At 38.1% G+C, this 17,122-nt stretch overlaps 1 protein-coding gene across 2 annotated transcripts in view; it reads left to right on the top strand.

Moving 5' to 3' along the window:
• Positions 1 to 17,122, top strand: part of LOC109424163 (E3 ubiquitin-protein ligase TRIM9) — a 540,509-nt gene that overhangs the window by 122,520 nt on the left and 400,867 nt on the right. The window lies entirely within an intron of this gene.

Below are 17,122 nucleotides of genomic sequence, written 5' to 3' on the forward strand. Positions count from 1 at the left end.
CAATACACATTTACGCTATGGACTTAGGCCCAACCCCCTGGAATAGCTGTTATCCACATACAGGGGATACTCAAAATAACTGTGACAGGTAAAATTTTCACTTTTCAAAAAATGTTCAACACGCTGTAACTTTTCGAAAAGTGCATCAAATATTCTCAAATTTTTACTATAAGTTCATAAGCTAGTTGTGTATCAGTGGCAGAGATGCCATATATACAGATTTATCTGTGTTATACAGATTTTTGAACATCTATACAGATGGCGTTTATATGAAATACAGATTTTACATTTGTATAGGATACAGATTTTCCACCCAAATTTTGTATGGGATACAGATTTTTGAGCGAGTGATACAGGAAATCATCTGGCATCGCTGATCAGTGGTCAAAATTTGGAAAAGTTTGGGACATTCTACACAAAGTTATAAAGGTTCTAGAATAAGGTATAATTATCCGATAGCCAACTTTGAGCTGTTATATCTCCGGGTTCAATAAACCGAATGCAATGAAATTTTGATCATTTTCAAAAAGTTACAGCGAGTTGAACATTTTTTGAAAAGTGAAAATTTTACCTGTCACAGTTATTTTGAGTATCCCCTGTACAACTGAAGTGAAGCCAAAAATTTGGAGCTGTGCTTAGTGCTGATTTGAATAAACGGTTGCATTAAGCTGGAAACTCCATGTTTTTGCCTTTCTCGTACACCAAGGTGTACCGAAAGGCTATATGTTCACTCCGAAAACGAAAATTTGATAGAGCCCCCGGAGGGGTCAAGTGTTATATACCAATCGACTCAGCTCGACGAGTTGAGATGATGTCTGTGTGTATGTATGTGTGTGTGTGTGTATGTATGTGTGTGTGTGTGTGTATGTATACAAAAAAGGTCACCTCATTTTTAGATAGTAAACATCAACCGATTTTAACGACCGATGGTTCATTCGACGCGGAATCTGGTCCCATTGTTTCCTATTGAAAATGGTTGGGATCGGTCCAACCGTTCCGGAGTTATGGCCATTTAGGTGTTCCGGATCGGTACCTCAGGAAGGGGCCAGATATGAAAATGCAACAAACCCATGCATGCGACCCATCAAACCACGGCATTTTCGATAACCTGATGAGCGGTAAGCAGAAAAATAGTCTAAGACCATATCTGAACCGGTAGTGTTCCGGAACCGGTTCCGGGTGTCCCGCCGGAAGTGGCAAATATCAAAGGGAACCAAACCCATGCATGAGACACATCAAACCACAGCATTTTCGATAACCTGATGAGCGGTAAGCAGAAAAATAGTCTAAGAAGATATCTAACCGGTAGTGTTCCCGAACCGGTTCTGGGCGTCCCGCTGGAAGTGGCCAAATATACAATTGTACCAAACCCATGCAAGCGACACATCAAACCACGGCATTTTAGATGACCTGATGGACAATGAGCAGGAAAATCATCTCAGACCATATCTGAACCGGTAGTGTTCCGGAACCGGTTTTAGTCGTCCCGCTGGAAGTGGCCAAATATACAATTGAACCAAACCCAAGCATGCGACACATCAAACCACGGCATTTTCGATGACCTGATGGATAATGAGCAGGAAAATCATCTCAGACCATATCTGAACCGGTAGTGTTCCGGAACCGGTTCTAGGCGTCCCGCTGGAAGTGGCCAAATATACAATTGAACCAAACCCATACATGCGACACATCAAATATACAATTGAACCAAACCCATGCATGGGGCACATCAAACCACGGCAGTTTCGATGACCGATGGATAATGAGCAGGAAAATCATCTCAGACCATATCTGAACCGGTAGTGTTCCGGAACCGGTTCTAGGCGTCCCGCTGGAAGTGGCCAAATATACAATTGAACCAAACCCATACATGCGACACATCAAACCACGGCATTTTCGATGACCTGATGGACAAAGAGCAGGAAAACCATCTCAGACCATATCTGAACCAGTAGTGTTCCGGAACCCCTTCCGGAGTTCCCGTCGAAGTGATTAAATCTGAAGGAAACAAACCCGTACATGCGTCACATCAAATAGCGGCTTTTTAGATTACCTAATGAACGGCCAGCAAGTGTTTCGGAATCGGTTTTGAGTGGCCGGAAGAGGCCGAATGTAAAAGTAAACCAAATCCAGGCATGTGACACATCAAATCGTGTCTTTTGCGATAGCCTGATGAACAGTTAGCTATAAAATAGCCTTACGTCACACTAAAGACAACTGGTAGTGTTCCGGAATTGGTTCCGAGAGTCCCGTCGAAATTGTCAAACTCTGCATGTGACACCTTCAATTTGCAGCGTTTTTGCTTAACCGATGAGCAGATAACAAGACAATAATGTTAGACCATATTTGGTTCAGCCGGTAGTTACCCGGAATCAGATCCGGGTAGTAAAATGTAAAATTTAACCAAACCCATGGATGCGGTACATCAAATCACGACCAGTCTTGTAAACATTCGACACTTTTTACTAGCTTCATTTCATTGCCGCAGTCGGGTGTCAGTCGGCTTTGTTACATTCGTGCGCTATCGTTACCTCTTACCTACACACAACACGAGCAGTAGAACGAAGATCAATAAACATAAGAAAGGGTCAAATCAATGTCATTTGACACGATGGCATGTGTCTAATTCTAGCTTTACGCATAGATTTTCAGCCAATTCCGATTATGAATGTTAATATTAGTTTATTATTGCATGTTGCATTGAATACGACACACACACAGCTAATCGCGTTCGGTAATTTTTCCGAAATGTCAACCGCTGAGCGTTCGGTAATGGATTTTTAACGAAATTCTGTAAAAAAATAACAAATTTCGGTAAAATGTTATCGTTTATCTGTCAAACTCTAACGAACTTTGGTAGAAGTTGCACCCTTTACCGAATTTTTCCTGTAAAACAAACTTAACGGTTGAGATTTCGGTAAAACATTACCGAAGTCGGTGATTTTTTCTAACTGTGCAGATGGGCAACATAGCTCTTAATATGGAAGAAGACAGGAATAACAAAAGCCGAACCGTCTCCCGAAGCCGCTATCGTGGTGAAGTGCATTCGTTTGACATTTTTGTTTCGAACAGTAGTTTAATTGCTTGTGTTGCGAATGTCGGAGACAAAGGAGGCCGAATGTCGACGAAAAGGTCCAAATGACTGTGATCTCTAACAAGACTGATCACGACTTATCGACAACCTGATGGAAAATAGGGTCAGACCACATTATATTCCCGGTAGTGTTGCGGGTTCAGCTGTGGCTTCGAAAGGTGTTAGAAGTAAAAGTGAGGCAAACCCATTCATGCGATATATCAAATCGCGGTGATTAGGTAAATGTGAATAAATAGCAATAAAATATTCTCAGACCATAATTGGGACAACCGGTAGTGTCATGGTTCATGACTCATGGAATCAGATCCGGCTATCCCATCGGAAATTACCAAATATAAAAATGAACCAAACCCATACATACGACACATCAGATCACAGATTTTTTGATAATCTAATGAACGGTTAGCCAGAAAACAGCCTTAGATTACATTAGAGACTAGCTGTTGTGTAGCAGAACCAACGTTCATGTGAAAAATTAAATCGTGGCTTTGTTTAATGGCCTGATAAACATTAGGTATGAACAACAGTGACGAATAGGTCTAAGTTCTCATATATGAGAACAAAATATAGACAAAACTAAAGCGATCTCATCAAATCGTACCATTTCAGATTCCTAAGGTGTAAATTTATAGCATGATGGGTCAACGTTAAATGGAAAAATAAGAATTTGATCGCGTCAACAGAAGATGGTGGCTGTTTTATGGAATTTTGAGCTCTAAAACTATGTAAAATAAGTGTATTTGGTATGGGAAATATGTTCGGAGTCCACCAGAGTATCCAAGATAGCGGTCCAAAGTTCAATACAATGGCCCAGTATTCAAGTTAGTGCCTATTTTATAGGATTTTTAATTCTTGCATCATGGGCATATTTTGTATGAAAAAATGTCCAGAATTCAAAATTTGTAATCAGAAAACCCAAGCTGTGCGCTGTTTCACAAGGTCTGCAATTTGACTATAGTTTGAATGGGGAAGAATACCGGTCTTCGTCCAAAACTGGTAACCAGAAAATCATAAACGACATGCCAAAATTCAATACGGCGACTATTTTATGTAATTTTAGGTGCAGAGTCCAAAAATGAATACCAGAACATCCAAGATGATGTCTCAATGTTCAAGATGGCGGTTAGTTTAGTTGGGGTAGATATCCGGAGTCATAGAATGATGACCGGAAAATCTAAAATGACATTTCAAAATTTTGCGGCTTCATGACACTTGTTTGGTTTGAGTTTTGGATCGTTGTCTTATATTTTCTGAATATTGGATGTTATGCTAATATAAAATGTATCCATATTGAATAGATTTAGCAAGCAGTTTTCATTTTGTATTTATGTCAATGTCATCAACATGTCGCTCGAGTTTTGTTGAAAGGATATTTTAAAGCACGAGAAAGGCACCATCACCGCTAGGTGGATTAATTAGGGTTTTTTCTGTTGGAGCAGGCACGACAATCACATTTAATTGACTTCAGTTCAAAATGATCGTTTCTCAATTGCATGGATTTATTTCAGACAACAGACGTAATACCTAGAACAATTTTCGTGAAAATCTGTCACTCAGTTCACAATACCATCACTTGGTGGAAATGCTTCACGAAACACTGCGTTGTGCAATATCGTCACGCCATTGACACGCCAACACCGGGTCCAATAAGTTCTCATACAAAATCAAATTGAATACATTTCTCATCTGTAATTAGGATTTTCAAAGTAAGTGTATTTATCGAAAGGCCAACTAACATTGATCAAATACAGCATATGTTTTGGAATTAATTGTCCTTTATCCTTCTCTGTTGATCGCTTAAGTGTCGTAAGTCCATTTCAGCTGGCATGCACGTCATTTCATTTGTATTTTGTCTCATTTTAACGGGTAAAGGTTTTAGGTTGAAACAAATTAGGTTGCTGTCCTCGCCATTGCTAGTAGCAACTATGACCAGAAGAGAAGAAATATAACATTCTGTATTGGTGAAGTACGAAGCCGTTTTATGTTGTATAAAATAAAACGTAAATTAAACAAAAATGTCCATCTACCTGTTTTAATGAAATTTGTTGTGTTAAAGAAGCATGGCTGCATATTATCTTGTTGATTCACATTATTCTCACTTCTAAAACATGCTTGTGTTCCTGTTGTGGTAAATTTTGTTCAAAATTTACGTTTTATGATGTTTATCTTTAATATAACGGTCATTTTCAAGGAAATCAGCCCAAGTTGAGTTTACTTGGAAATTTTTTACCATATCATCACTGAAATTGCTTAAATTTAACCTTAGTATATCCATTTGGTACAATACTGGGAATAAAAATTCAAAATTTAACCTTATGGACTCTATTTAGCTACCGTTGAATGAAGGCTTCTAAAAACAAACAAAAAATATCGTTATTCTAAACCGTATGCTTTATTGAATCAGTATAATGTGGCCCTTCAATACATGCATTCATTTTGAAAATATTAATAACAGATGAGAAATAAAATTATATGTTCTAAATTTGTATTTTGTATGAGAACTTATTGGACACGGTGTATATCTATAGCATGGAGTGACAGTAGTGACATTAGGGGCCCAATTTCGTTTGATCAGCACATTTTGGGGCCGTTTTAACAAAAGAGATGTTGACAACAATGCCTGTCAGTGGGTTGAATATCGTCAAGGCGCTAGTGTAAAACATCAAACGCAAAGAAAAACCACAACTATGAAGATGATGAAAAAATTATCGTAAAAAGCGTGGTCGATGGAAAATTCGCAAGTGTTACGGCTGTTTGTCTATGGATTTATCTTTGTACGACCAAGTCCGCTTCCGCAAATAGTAAAGTGACTCTTGAAAATTGAAGCGTTTTATCTCAGACGAATCAAAATTTGCTCTTCTTTGACCGGCGCTTTTCAACCCATAGCGGTAGCAATATGCCTTCATTGGCTAACACGCTTCTGAAGCAAGTGGGAGCGGGAGCAATAAAAATTAAGGGTATGCGGTATGGATTTTTTTTCAAGGCGAAACGAAACGAAACGAAATATAAAATTTCTGATACGATGCGGTACGAAACGAAACGAAGTTAAAAAATGCTTCGTGAGATCGATACGAAATTTGAAATCAATCGGTATTTTTCGAAACGAAACGAAATTTTCGGAAAAGTTCCGTGGAATTTTGCAGTTACATGAATTTTGTGCGAATTGATACTGCGTGTTTGCGGTGGCGCGAATTGCATAATAAAAGGGCACCAATAATGCGTTATATCATCGCAACTATGCTATAAGATGCTCTAATGCCGATTGTTTATCAGAAACCTGAAGCAGTGATATGGATACATCAGCCAGATAATTACCAATCAAGCGCTGTTAAAAAGCGTACCTTTTGGAGAAAGCCTAAAATTTATACCTAAATTTGATAGATGATAGATTTTCTGATTGATTTATCAGAAAAAAAACAGTAAAACTAATATAGAAATTGAAAAGAATACTTAAAAAATTGAAGAAATTGGAAGAAGATAACACAATCATCTCTAGGTTATTAGGCCAAAAATTCTACCAGATAGATCTGGGCTATAGTGAACCTGTTGTGATAGTTAAAGTGTTGTGTGTTGCCCTTTTCGCCGACGACCTGGGGTCGAATACTACCAAAAGACTTGCAAAATGCGAGAGCTGCCTTCGGGACTTTCAATTCGAGACAGTGAGTCTCGAAATCAACTAACCTAGGGCTAAACATACTCTTACAACAGTTGAATAAAAAATAAATAAAAACTTATGAAGAAACAATTTCACCTAATATCACCAGAGTACGTTGGTGAATAATCTGATGAAATCCAGCTAACAAACCTTACCGAAATTTAGTAAAAAAGTTGGCTGCGCACACAGCGATGTAAGAGTTTTTCGTGCTCATCTATCCTTTTGACATTTTCAATTCACTCGAAGGTATTTGAAGAAATTCGCCAAAAAATATCGGTATGAATCCCTACGATCATAACTTCCCACAAATACTTCAAGAATTCCATCTGAACATATTAGAAATTTCACAGTTAAGAAAAACATGATTGAGGATTCCCCTAATATTATTTTACAGTATGTTCTTGAATTCATCAAAATATCGCCAAAGTACTTTTTTCAGTGTGCAAACTTTCCCATGTAAGTAGAGCTCTAAGAAAAACAAAAGGACTAACACGAAATTTTACGGTTTTTTTTTTATCAGAAAAAGAAATAAGAGATCAACCGTGTATAACGCTTCGTCATACAGATTTTATGGTATAACTTTTTCAAGAGTTCCACTGGAAATTTCCTGGAGAAGGATTTCTTTTCCATGTATCAAACTGCCTATGATCGTATAATTGTCCCATATGAATAGGAAACCCAGCAAAGATGGGACTGATATGCGATCATAGGCAGCAAACCTTCCAGAGAATTTGTCTTTAATACGATTTCTCCTGGGATTTTTATTATTTTTTCTAGAGACATGTTTTGGGAGAAGGGCCCATATAGCCGAGGCGGTAAACGCACGGGTATTCAGCATGACCATGCTGAGGGTGACGGGTTCGATTCCCGGTCGGTCCAGGATCTTTTCGTAAAGGAAATTTCCTTGACTTCCTTGGGCATAGAGTATCTTCATGCCTGCCACACGATATACACATGCAAAATGGTCATTGGTAGAGGAAGCTCTCAGTTAATAACTGTGGAAGTGCTCATAGAACACTAAGCTGAGAAGCAGGCTTTGTCCCAGTGAGGACGTTACGCCAAGAAGAAGAAGAAGAAGATGTTTTGGGAGAGCTTCTATGTTTTCTTAGAGCTTTTGCTAGTGTATCGCACACCCTATATCATCCCATCCTAATATTCTCCATTTCTTTGCTAAAAATTCCTGTTGGGAATCTAAACTGAAGATAATGTGTATTTACACTATATATTTGTTTTCGAAATTTATTAGACATTCCGCGGAATTCCGTTTGATTTCGTCAAAATCTGTTTTTTGGAGACGAAATTTTTAGAATTTGGCGAAACGAAACGAAATTCAAAATCACAAATTTCGCCTAGGTGAATTCCGTGGAATTCCGCGTAATTTCGTTTCGAGGTGTATTTGGCGAAAAATTCGGTATACCGCATACCCCTACTTGTTATTTCAATAATGAATGCATACCTAAAATTTCAAGTGCTGTATTTGTTATCGTAAAGTTATTGAATAGCAAACTAATAACATTTCTTGTTATTAAATGTTTCATTTGATCGATGACTTCATGATGCAATAGCAAATCCTGTTGTTCGGTTATTTTCACTGCTAAACCAACAAATACTACATCAATACCAAACTCTGCTCAAATACCTCCAAATGTTATTATGATTTTCTCATAACATTTTGTAGAATAACGGAGCAATAACAATTTTAGGTATTAGAGCACATTTTACTCTTCGCATGGTATTTGTAAGGTATGCCCTTCTGCTCGGGAACACCTCCTCACAAAGCTTATAATTGAATTCCTATTCGCATGCATTTTTAGCAGAATGAATGACTAGGGGTGTTCAAATATAATTTGATATTGTGCGTTGCAAGCAAAACACAATTATGGTGACTGCTTTCCAAGGCCTTCAATGATGAACAAAATTCAATCGCAGTGCAAATGCCACGTACAGTTGCAGCAGTCATCCAGCCATGTGGCGACCTTTTTTCAAGAGTTATTAAAGAGCGCTATGATGGAAAATTTAAAAACAGGTCTGTTTTCTTAGGCGACTGTCTCGCGCGTATCTCTGACTGCGGGTAAGAGTAGTCGCGAAAGTAGATTTTATTTTAATTCGTATAATATGTCTAAACATTTCAGATAAGTACTCAACTTTGCCTAACAAAGGTGGAGGACCATTTGGGCCCTGGACCGATTCTGACCACATTGAGCTGTAAGTCAGCCAATATTGTAGCAATTTACTTGTTTGCACATCTCACTGCGTAGAAAAATCAAGTCATTTGTACAGATGTTTCTTTTTCAATGAGTATTCAAGATTTGGAGCAACTTGCTAGTGGAATCTAAGTAGAATATAGTGGGAATTTGAAGTTAAAGTTCTAATGGAGTTTGGAGATAAATACTTGGAAAGATATCTTGGGTATCTAAACTCTAACAATATCTTAAATACAAAAAAAAATAATAAAAAAAAAATAAACTTTTGGATTCATTTCTCGTGCAAAAAGCTGATGATTATTACTTCTCTACTTCCCACAATTGCTCTAGAGCACCATCGATTCTTGACGAACTCCAGACAAGCGGAATTAGATAAATATGATGCAATCCTTTTTAGAATATGATTGTAATATCATTAGGTAAAGCCAAATCCTAACTACTTGTTTCAAAAGTGTAACTGCCGATAAACAATCAAGTACTATTGATTTACAACTATTTTTCGTTGATTTTGAAAAATTTGGCCAATTTGCTATAACTTTTGTTCAAACACTTTTTTCGGAAACGCTTTCTTGGCATAGGAATAGCCGTTCAAAGTCGTGGGAAGGATTGGGTTAAGATAAGTTTAAAAATACAGAGGAAAATCTAAATAAATTTAAACATTAATTATAAAAATTTTGTTGAATCTTCAACGATTGAGGTAAGTTAATAAAAAATAAAAAAAACTAGTATTGATTTGCGAAATTGATAAAGAAGTCAAAATTATGGCCACGCCGATTCACGCCAACGCCGCCGAAAGTGCTCTCGGCGTCACGTCGATTACGCCGCCGCCGAATTAAAAAGCGCCAAACGCCGCCGCCGACAGATTTCAAATCGGCGCACACCTCTACTGTAAGATGTTCTAATATCGATTGTTTATCAGAAACATGAAGCATATGATGTGGAAACATCTCAAGCTAAAAAAAGCTTGAAATCTACAACCTTCAAAGAAATGATAGATGATTGAATTCATCAGAAAATACCCTGTAAAACTCACAGAGAATGCTTACGAAATATATGCGGTAATCATTGAAGCATCCGCAAACTCGATCCGCAATCTGCAGATTCTAAAAATATAAATACAATCATCTCTAGATATTACGTCAACAATTCTACCAGATAAAACTGGACTCAAGATTCTACATGTTAAGCGGTTGATGTGCATGCCCTTCTCACCGAGGATCTGGGATCAAAAAACCAATCCCAAAAAAAAAATTAAAAAGTGTGTTCTACCTTCAGGTCATTTGATTCGGGACTAGCCTAGGGTTATAGCTTTATGAATCGTACATGTATAATTTGGACAGAAAATTCTACGGGATTTCTTATTAACGGAAGGAATAAGAGCTTAACCGTGAATAGCGTTTCGTCATACACCGGCCCGGATCAAGGATTGCCCGAGGCCCGAGCGGATGCGAAGGTCCCTTGGTGATGAGCAAACAAAAATTTCATTGTTTTCAAACAGTATTTGAGCAATATGAAACATAAAGTTGATGTGTAATAATCAAAAAAGGTCTTTGTAGGGGGGCCTAAAATGTGGGGGCCCGGAGCCCGAATAACCCCGGCCACCCCCATACCACCCGTACATCCAGCCCTGTGGCCGAATTCCGGCGCACTTTTTCTTCGAAGAGAATAAATTTTCTTCCATTGCCTACCAGCAAGAAAATTTTCTTCTCTTCGAAGAAAAAGTGCGCCGGAATTCGCCTACTGGTCATACAGATGTAATGGCAAATCCCTTTCAAGAGTTCCACTAAAAATTAAACTCTTTTAAAAAAGGCATTTACACAATGAACTTGTTTTCGAAATTTATTAGACATTCCGCGGAATTCCGTTTAATTTCGTCAAAATATATTTTTTGAAGGCGAAATTTTTAGAATTTGACGAAACGAAACGAAATTCAAAATCATAAATTTCGCCTGGTTGAATTTCGTGGAATTCCGCGGAATTTCGTTTCGAGGTGTATTTGGCGAAAATTTTCGGTATACCGCATACCCTTACTCATTCGCCCTCGTACGGTGTTGCAACATTCTCGCTCATGCTGCATTCTTCTCGTTTTTTCAACTGTTCATGCCGCCGTGCTAGTCGTTTCTGTGATTCAGAGTCGCGAAGCCTAGTTCTGCAGCCGAGGTATTACCTATGGCTAATCGGATGTCCCTTTAGCCATCTTCAAGAGTAGCTGCGCCAAGCTGCTCTTCCGTTAGTAGGGTGACTGCTTCTTGCTGCGCGTAGTCTTGAGCCACTTCAACGTTACGCAACTGCTCGATGTTGAACCGCGGCGTTCGACTTCGACGCGTGGTAGTAATCGTCGGAAGTTTTGAGGGCATGCATACAGCGATGTATTCAATATTCGCACTGCGGTTTGTGCGAACATTGGTTATATCTGAGAAGAATTTACCGTCTATTAGAACGTGGTCGATTTGGTTTTCTATTTGTTGGTCGGGTGATCTCCAGGTGGTTTTGTGGATATCTTTACGGGGGAAGAGTGCTTCGGACTAACCATACCACCTTGGATCAAGCTGAGCGTGATGGAACATTTCTTGCTCAGCCGCTGGATGCCAGAACAGATGCTGTTTGAGCCGCACCTCTTTGAAGAGCAGATGGTAGGGTCGTACCTCGTCAATCTAGCTGAAGTGAGAAGGACAACAGTGTCCAGGCTGCACCTACAGCTAAGCGTACATAGTGTAGAATTAGCAACTAGTTAAAATACACAAAAATAAAAACAAAAAAAAAGCTAAGCGTACAACTCTTAGCTGACGGTCTTTGTCATCGCTTGATCCGTGGAAGCATGGGGTAGCAATTTGTGAGGACCAGGGCTATGTTAGACGCTCTCCTTACGGGTCGTCGATACATGAAGTAGCATTTTAGTGGGGAGGGGGGAGTCCCTAAAATTGCTACGAGCCATGTATTAGGAGAGGGAAAATAGGCTACGAAGGGGGAGGGGATGTTGAAAATTGGCAAAAAAAATGCTACGTCATTTATACCCCGGACAGACATGTGATACGAGCGTCATTCATGTACAACGGTACGCAGTGTCAAGAAAATTCCAACTAGACTGATTTGAACTGAGAGAATTTTCAGTATGGCACTCATTTCAAGCGCAATTCTTGTATCAAATGTGTGTCATAAGTATTAAGGACGGCCCCTTATCGACTCACCGTTTAGCAACCCATTAAAGATCTATACCCTTAAACGTTCTTACGGAATCGCTATAATTATCCTTAACATACATATATCTGAATGAATCTAAATGGGAGAACATGTTTCCATAATGCTAATAATAACGAGATGTAATCTTATTGGACCCATTTATTATGACTGTCGATATGTTTATAATGAACAGCAGTATGCTGGATTTTTCTGTGCCGCTGTATTGAGGCTGCGCGCTCAATCTTCCTTTATCAGCCAGTAGAGCCTGTCTCGTAGGGTGAAGGACCTTAATTGTAACAGGTATTTCAGTACAGTTTTGTATAAAATATGTAAAACTTGTTTCGCAATTCTTGGAAAAGACAATTCAATTGAAATAAACTGTTTTAACGTTCGGAGCAAATTTCAGTTACCAAGGGGTCCACTATTAACTAAAACCTATTTTCGATGAATTTTATGGAATCAGCCTGATAACATCAAATTAGTGATATGTAGATATTTAAATCATGGTTATTCTAAATTTGCACTCAAACTTTGCTGTTTTTTTGTGTATTTAATGTTTGTGTTCCCCTCGCTTACTTCTCTGTCAAACAATAGTAACGTTGAACAAAGGTGCATACTTTACTAACAAATGCAAAATACAGAGGTAAAAAGTAATAACAGGTATATTGAATGTTTGATGATGATAATCTATAGAGTCATAAAATATCAACATTCTGCCCCAGATAGACACCGTAAATGATCTGTTATAAATATCGGATTTGCTCGCAATAACCACCAGTAATTACCGGTTTTATGACCATTACCGTCCATTACCTGAATCAACTAGCAGCTTCTACATAGCGGCAGCAGCAGCAGCAGCAGATTGACTGACTATCCATCAACGGGTTTCAATTTACGGCGGCATCGCCTAACGACACTTTTATGAACATTCCAATTCATCCCCTTTAATGCCCCGTGTGGGTCGTTTGTCCTCAGTTCAGTTCAGTTTGGTTTGGTATCATTTATGTTTCTAGGCGCCGCTAAGCATGAACTCCGTCGGTGGGTGGTCTGTCCTGCGGTCGATGACGGGTCGAGGTGGGTGGGTAAACGTATCACACACGCACCCCCATCGTTGCGTGGAACAAGTCTACTAGAATAAAGTGAAGGATAGTGGGACGGTACATACGCACGAAAAAAATATAAACAAATAAATTACTCAACTCTACCTACATAGCTACCGTTGGGGTTCGCCACTAACCAACGCATCCTGTAGCTTTGGGGTGGATGAATCCTAACTGGGGTTACTGGAAGATCTGCACCTACTTCATGAGCTTAGTGCTGTTTCTAAACTTGAAGGATAGCAATAGAGTCTTGGAAAGTACGAATGAGTTTGTGTTGAGTAAGACACACCCCTTTCTCCCAAAACTCTACGTGGTTTATGAACGGTCCTTTATCTAAATATCAAATTACAATCTTTTCCCAGGTGTCCGGCCATTTGGCTGAATGCCGTTTGGCCGAATGTTGTTGGGCTGAACGCCATGTGGCAAAATCATGATCAAAATAATTCAGAGGAAGCTGATATTCTTACTGCCAATATGATCATCAGAAGTATTTCCTTCTTTCAATCATAGGCTATCCTCTCTAGTTTTGATATTCATGGATTAGTTGGCGTTGAAACAATAGAGTTAATAAACTATAGAGGACGAATGTCGCTGGCGTCGCGTAGTGTTTTTTTTTGCCTATTTCGTGCGCTTTTTTAATAACGTGTCAACCGATGGTTTTTGCGATATAGTTTCTTCGGAGAAGTTTTTACATTAGACAAGGCGCATCTTTTGACATAAAGAGTTGAATGATCAATCCACCTATAAGTGAGATGAAAAATAACAATTTTTTCAAAAAATGCAGATAGACGTTTGATGTCTTATGCAAAATGCAATTTTGAACAACTTTGTCAAAGACGCCATAATGCTGAATCTTATACTTTACGAGATGTATTGCGTTGTGTGTGCATAACCCCTAGAAATCATATATTTCATCATAACTTTTTAATGGATTTTTTTAGATTTTTTACGTCTTCTACAAAGTTGTTTGGAATGTAAAAATCCATGTTTTTGCTGAAGATCAAAAAACTCTAGCTTTTGAAATAACAAAGTTATTTACAAATTACTGATTTTTATAGGGTAATTTTAAATTCGTCTAACTTTTTTCGCCGCAAAATGGCGCAGAGAGCAGTTTCCAATAATGAAACAACTATATTTCAACTATATGAAAATGGCTTAAACTTTTGTATACAAGTGTATTCTTTATGTGTCATGATAAATATACAAACAATTATCAAATATTGAAATTATTTAATAACTTCCTAATTTAAAGAGATATAATGTTACGATGTTCAGCAAAATTGTGTATTTTTGTATGCTCAACAACTTTCTACACACCAAATTTTCTCTCAATGTTCCAGCAATTTGAATTGCTGAAGCAGGTTCAGCAAGACACTCATTTGCTGCTGTGCAGCAATCAATGCCACTTTTACTGTAATTCAGCATTTTGGCTTGCTTATTGCTGATCAGCACTTTTTTTTTGCTGGCTATCAGTATTCTGTTTGACAGAACGGTTGAAACCAGCTGTCAATTTTGAGAATCGCCGAAAATCAGCAAAACCGATTACTGAAGGCGTATCGGCAATTAAATTGTTACTGAAAGCCAGTAATCGTTCGATCTGTCAAACACCAAGATGAAAAATCTCTTTTCACTTCATCTAATTTCAAACGTTTAGTCAGAAGCACGTACTAAACGATGATTATCAGTGTATATTCTGTAAGTACTCATTGAATTTAAAAAATAATAAACATCCTAACAAAATCTCTGGTTAACAGGCATGATGAGAAGATAAATGCAGCAAGATACCTTCAGTCCTGCCTGAAATAAAATGACGATTGTTTTATGGTGGTGAACGATGGGCGACGGAGATATATGCTGATTCGTCAGAAGAAATAAAAATTATAGTTTGCCAATAAAAAAAAACTTCCTGTAAATAATAGCCACTTTTTATAATTAATTTTGCTATAATTTCAATATTTTCTATCCAAGAAAAAAGCAAAAATTGTTTACCAGCCAATTGCTGGTTGATCATCAAATCACTTTGTACCTTGCTGAATGACCAGCAAAAGAACTGTCAGTTTCCTGGCGACCGCTATTGCTGGACGTTCAACAATGTCTTTTATTGCTGGTTGGATTGCTGAACTAACAGCACAAAAAAAAAATCAGCGTTTTTTTTGCTGATTTCCAGCACTAAAAATTTGGTGTGTAGAACATTAAAAAATTGTAGAAAATCTTGGCAAAAAGCTATGATTTTTTTAACGAATTATAAAAAAAAAACATATTTAAAAATCACTCAGAAATTGATTTTTATTATAACTTTTAATCCATAACTTTTACATTATTTGCAAGTTCTGCAAAGTTGCTGAGCATATACAAATACACAATTTTGCCGTACATTGCGACATTCTATCTCGTTAAATGAAGAAGTTATTCAATAATTTCAATATTTGATAATTGTTTGTATATTTATCATGACACATAAAGAATACACTTGTATACAAGAGTTTAAGCCATTTTGATATAGTAGAAATATAGTTGTTTTATTATTGGAAACGGTTCTCTGCGCCATTTTGCGCCGAAAGCAGTTAGACGAGTTCAAAGCTACTCTATAAATATCAGTTATTTGTAAATAACTTTGTAATTTTAAAAGCTATCGTTTTTCAATGTTCAGCAAAAACATGTATTTTTACATTCCAAACAACTTTGTAGAAGACGCAAAAAATCTAAAAAAACCGTTAAAAAGTTATGATGAAATATATGATTTCTAGGGGTCATGCACACACAACAAAATATATCTCGTAAAGTATGAGATTCAGCATTATGTAATCTTTGACAAAGTTGTTCAAAATTGCATTTTGCACAACTTTGCCGAAGACATCAAACGTCTATCTGCATTTTTTGAAAAAATATTTTTTTCATCTCACAGGTGGATTGATCATTCAACTCTTTATGTTAAAAGATAGGGCCCATATAGCCGAGGCGGTAAACGCACGGGTATTCAGCATGACCATGCTGAGGGTGACGGGTTCGATTCCCGGTCGGTCCAGGATCTTTTCGTAAAGGAAATTTCCTTGACTTCCTTGGGCATAGAGTATCTTCGTGCCTGTCACACGATATACACATGCAAAATGGTCATTGGCAGAGGAAGCTCTCAGTTAAAAACTGTGGAAGTGCTCATTGAACACTAAGCTGAGAAGCAGGCTTTGTCCCAGTGAGGACGTTACGCCAAGAAGAGGAGAGGATGTTAAAAGATGCGCCTTGTCTAATGTAGAAACTTCTCCGAAGAAACTATATCGCAAAAATCATCGGTTGAAACGTTATTAAAAAAGCGCACGAAATCGGCAAAATAAAACATTGTGCCTTGGAAGGGGCCATACATGAAAATGTAACAAACACTTATTGTGCGTTGCAAGAAAAACACAATTATGGCGACTACTTTCCAAGGCCTTCAATGATGGACAAAATTCAATCGCCGTACAAATGCCACGTGCAGTCGCAGTAGTCATCGTATCACCCGGCCATGTGGCGACCTTTTTTTTAAGAATTATCAAAGAGCGCTGTGATGGAAAATTTGAAAACAGGTATGTTTTCTTAGGCGACTGTCTCGCGCGTATCTCTGACTGCGGGTAAAAGTAGTCGCGAAAGTAGATTTTATTTTGATTCGTATAATACATGCGACACATCAAACTGCGGCATTTTGGATAACCTGATGAACAGTTGGCAAGAAAACAGTCTCAGACCATATCTGAACGGGTAGTGTTCAGGAACCGGTTCCGGGTGTCCCGCCGGAAGTGGCCAAATATACAAGTGAACCAAATCCATGCATGCGACACATCAAACTGCGGCATTTTCGTTAACCTGATGAGCAGTTAGCAAGAAAACAGTCTCAGACCATATTTGAACCGGTAGT

The sequence above is a fragment of the Aedes albopictus genome, chromosome 2 (assembly GCF_035046485.1).
Source record: "Aedes albopictus strain Foshan chromosome 2, AalbF5, whole genome shotgun sequence".
Classification (NCBI taxonomy): Eukaryota; Metazoa; Arthropoda; class Insecta; order Diptera; family Culicidae; genus Aedes; species Aedes albopictus.